Here is a 5,255-nt window from a genome sequence, read left to right as displayed (position 1 = left end):
TTGTAATCGGTGAATTTTGGCTAATTAAAAAATTTATGTTAGAACGTAATAATAACAAAGATACCTGTGATCATCGTAACAAATTCATTCACTCCTCTTCTTTCTTACATCGTAACAAGTTATGTTTGGTTGCTAGTAAGTGAGAAGTTTGTGTTAGAACCCTTGCAGATTCTAAACTTGGGGTTGATCTCTTTAGGGGATCGGCCTCCTTGGAACTCTATAGGGGTTCCTCCCTCCAAGTTGCTGCTCAAAGGCTGCAGAAAAGATTCATCTATTGCTTATCAAAAGAGAAGGAATACATGGCTATTTATAGGGCTTCTAAACCCTAACTCCTAATACGACTCCTACTTAAGACTCTTACTTCTAACCAACTCCTAATATGACTCCTAGTCAAGACTCATATTCCCTTACAACTCCTAATTCTTCTCTAAGAAAACACCTCCTACATGAATGCCCCTCTCAATTAGGACTCTCCTAGCTATAGTCCTAACAGAATGTCCCTCTCAATTAGGACTCTCCAAGCTAGAGTCCTAACAGACCCGCCCTTTTCAAATCAGCCTTGTCCTCGAGGCTGATGATTCATGAATTCTGAGAATTTGATCTTCAAGTCGTCATAGTTCTCCCAAGTGGCATCTTCTATTGGTAGGTTCGCCCATTGTATTATAACTTCATTAGTGGGTCGTCGTCGTCGAGTCACGATCCGTCGATCAATAATGGCACTTCGCTGGGTCTGGAGTTCTCTTTGGGTAGTCATATTTGGTGGGTGGCCTTGGGCTATCTCCAAGCACCTATTTACAACTGTCTCACCGTCGATTTGTGGGTGATATGCCATACTCCTTTTTAATTTAGTACCCTGCATATAGAATAACTTGGTCCAAAATTTACTCGTGAAGATGCAAGTAGAATTTATCATAAGCACAAGCGCATCTGCAAGAACATTCTCTTTCCCCTTTTTCTAAGCTATTTCAAAATCAAATCCAAGAAGTTTTGTTACCCATTTTTGTTGCTCAAGGGATGGTATCTTTCGCTCCAAAAAGTACTTGAGGCTTTTATGGTCGGTTTTATTTTGAAATCGTCGACCAATCAAGTAGGGTCTCCACCTCGTTGCTGCACGCACAATGGCGAGCATCTCCTTATCATATGTTGACTTATTTTGATGGGAGGGAGATAATGCCTTGCTAGTGTATGCGAGTGGTCGACCATATTGCATGAGAAAGACTCCAATTCTGACTCCAGATGTGTCGGCCTCAATAATGAAGGGTCGGTTGAAATCTGGTAGTGTTAGCACCGGCGTCGTCGTCATGGCTGCCTTAAGTTTGTCGAAGGCAATGGAGGCTCTATCCGACCATTGGAAGACATCTTTTTTCAGTAAGGAAGTAAGTGGTGCACTAATGTCGCCATAGTTTTTCACGAACTTGCAGTAGTAGCCTATTAAACCCAAAAAGCCATGTAGCAATTTTACGTTCCTCGGGGTAGGCCAGTTTTGTATTGCTTCAATTTTGAAGGGGTCTTCTGCCACACCTTCCTCTGATATGATATGCCCAAGATATTCCACCTTCTTTTGAAGAAAGCAAAAATTCATAGTGGTTGTTGTGTGTTCAAAAGGTGGTTTTCGGTATGTCTTCTTCGCATACTTGTATTTGATGATACCCGGATCGAAGGTCTAGTTTTGTGAAGATTTGTGCTCCCTTTCATTAAGCAATTCATCTACTATTAGAATAGGGTATTTATCCTTTATGGTTATGACATTGAGAGCTCGGTAGTCAACACATAATCACCATGTTCCGTCCTTCTTTCGTATGGGGAGCGCCGGTGAAGAGTAGGGGCTGCAACATAGCCGAATAACTCCTGTTTCGAGCATCTCGTTTACAATCCTTTCTATTTCATCCTTCTGGAGATGTGAATACTGATATGGCTGAGCATTTGCTGGAGATTTGTCTGGAAGAATCGTTATACAATGATCATGCCGACGGGTAAGAGGTAGGTTGCGCGGTTCGTCAAATATATCTGAAAATTCAGCAAGCAAAGGAAGTAGATTTGGATCTTCAAATTTTGTTGGCTCTCCCTTAGTTTGCTGCTCAAGTTGTACCAAAAAGCCGCTGCATGCTTTATGCAAAACCTTCTCCATTTGTTGTGTGCAAATCGTCGTTACGTCGCCCTCACGTTTCCCATGCAGTATCACATGTTTCTCCTTACTGTACAATTTTATAAATAGTTGTATAAAATTCTAAGAAATATCACCTAATGTCATCAACCATTTAATTCTGAGTATGACCTCATGATCATCAAGAGGGAGGAGGAAGAAATCTGTAATTATCTCTTGGTCCTGCAGCAACAGTTTCACATGCGGGCACCTATGATCACACTTCAAAATCCGTCCGTTGGCGACCGTAACGAGAAACTTGCTGCAATTCTCAATAGGTAAGTTTATATGGACAGCAACCTTACTGTTTAGGAAGTTATTAGTGCTGCCCGTCTCGATGAGAACAGTGATCGGTTGTTGTTTGAGAAGGCCTCCAACTTTCATCGTTTGCGGGTTTGAGTAGCCAGCTAGTGTTTGTACCGTAACTTCGGTCGGTTGTGGCTCTTCTTGTGCATCTTTTTCTTCATGTTCAAGGCTCTCTTCTGAATGTTCAATGACCTCTTCTTCTATCGGTTCAATCATAAGAAGTCCTCCTTTACTACAGCGATGCTCACGGCTCAACGGCTCGTCACAATGCCAACATAACCCCTTCGCATATCGCTCCCGAAGCTCTTCTCCTGTTAACCTCTTTGGTGTAGGGACTTGGTCGACAGTAGGGGGGGCTGAGGGCTTCAATATTACTAGTTGAGGAGCGACCCTAGTCCTCCGAGCTTCATGGTTCAATTGCTCCTCTTGATGTCGTGCGAAAGAGATGGCTGCCATAAGCGTGTACGGTTGTCGCGCTTTAACTTCTCCTCGGATCTCCGGCTTCAAGCCCTCAATGAAGGTCCTCAATAGCTGTTTTTGAGACCAATCATGATTTTGATTAGATAACCTTTCAAACCTGGTTTGGTACTCCTGAATGGTGGAGGTTTGTCGGATCTTTGCTAGTTGTTCGTCAATATTCTCGTAATCGGTTGGTCTGAAGTGGATCAGCAATCCTTCTTTGAATTGTTGCCATGAAAGGACTCCATAAGTATGTTCAAACTGTTTAAACCATTGTATAACATCCCCTTCAAGATGTATAGCTGCAATTTTCACCATAGATGCATCTGCGATTTTGTGGTACCGAAAATATCGCTCCGCGCGTGAGATCCAACCAATCGGGTTTCCTTCTTCCCATCTAGGGAAGTCCACTCTCATGCATGGATAGTTAGGGTCGGTCATAGAGCCTCCCCTCCCTTGGAACTCATCTCTTCGGGCCTAGTGCGATTGGGCAAAGCTCTCTCCGTGATATGATTTTTTCGGGCTTAGTAGTCGGCCCAATCTGAGTTCGGTAAAGAGCGTCCGAATCTTATCCTCCATTCGCGCCTCCAAGGCTTCGAATTTAGCATCGATTGCCTCCTTAGATGCCATAGTATATGCCTCCAAATCTATGATGTTAAGATCTCTTTTTTGTTGTCAGGTTAAAGGCATGTATAGGTTGAGAGAAGTGATGGTCGAAAGGGTTGGTGGATCGGTGGATGTAGACTACGATTTAGGCTTGTTTTGTGGCTGTTTTGGGTGTAGTTTGAGGGTGTGGTTTGGTGGAGTTTTAGGGCTATGGATGAAAGTTTTGGATCTGTGGTAGATGGTAGCAAAGGTTTGAGAGAAATCAGTGGAAGTTGCAACAAGTATGTGCTGTCTTGTAAGAGCAGAATTGTCGTCGAAGAAACAGCGGTTTCTCGACGTAATTTCCACCAAAACCTTGAGAGAATTGAGGAGGGAATTGATAGCAAAATCACATTTTATATGACAGCAAGGATGACTAATTTAATCAAGAAAATTTCAGCAGTATAACAGCAAGGAAATTGGTGCAAGTTGTGATAGCAGAATTCTCGTCGAAAAATTTCAGCAGTTTACGATGAAAATTTATAGCAACACAAAAATCAGTTTTAGAGATGAATTCCTCAATAGATCAATCTTAGATGGAAGCCAAGATGATCTATAAAGTGTATAAGAAATTTCATTCAAAAAAGATTGCAAATAGATGGGTTAAGGCAACAATATGCGGCTGAAATTTTCTACAGCATAGATTTTTAAGTATAGCAGATTGGACGTAAAAGATCAGAAGTTTATATTGAGAATTTTTTGATGAAACCAAAGGGAAATCCACTATTAGGAAGTGTCAAAGCTATCATAAAAAATTCGTAGAGATTTGGATAGAAACAACGTAGTATCAAGATCAAACAATCAGTGCTATGCGGCTGAAATTTTACGGTGTAGATTTTCAAGTATATCAGATTAGATGTAAAATATCAATGGTTTATATTGAGAATTTTTTGACAAAACCAAAGGGAAATCTGCTGTTAGGAAGTGTCAAAGATGTCATAAAATTTCGTGAAGATTTGGATAGAAAAAACATAGTAGCAAGATCAAACAGATAGTGTTATACGGTTGAAATTCTGCAATGTATCTTTCGTCGTAGAGATGAAAACTTTATAACGAAAAGTTTATGCAGCAATATAGGAATAATTTTTTTGGGATTTTCAAATAAAGATAACTAAATTGCAGCAGCAGTAAGGTAGAAAACCAGAACCTGTTGCAATTCACGGGGAGATCAAAGGATGATCCGTGGTGGTGGAGATGATGGCGAAATTCGGCGATGATCTTTTAAGCAATTGTGGGAATTGCTTTGGACGGTTGTGGAGGGTTGATGGATGGCTGTGGAAGGGCAGCGAGACGCCAAGAACGCTGCTCTGATACCAGGTGTTAGAACCCTTGCAGATTCTAAACTTGGGGTTGATCTCTTTAGGGGATCGGCCTCCTTGGAACTCTATAGGGGTTCCTCCCTCCAAGTTGCTGCTCAAAGGCTGCAGAAAAGATTCATCTATTGCTTATCAAAAGAGAAGGAATACATGGCTATTTATAGGGCTTCTAAACCCTAACTCCTAATAGGACTCCTACTTAAGACTCTTACTTCTAACCAACTCCTAATATGACTCTTAGTCAAGACTCATATTCCCTTACAACTCCTAATTCTTCTATAAGAAAACACCTCATACATGAATGCCCCTCTCAATTAGGACTCTCCTAGCTATAGTCCTAACAGAATGTCTCTCTCAATTAGGACTCTCCAAGCTAGAGTCCTAAC

The sequence above is a fragment of the Musa acuminata genome, chromosome BXJ3-7, assembly GCF_036884655.1.
Source record: "Musa acuminata AAA Group cultivar baxijiao chromosome BXJ3-7, Cavendish_Baxijiao_AAA, whole genome shotgun sequence".
NCBI lineage: Eukaryota > Viridiplantae > Streptophyta > Magnoliopsida > Zingiberales > Musaceae > Musa > Musa acuminata.
This window is presented reverse-complemented; position numbering follows the sequence as displayed.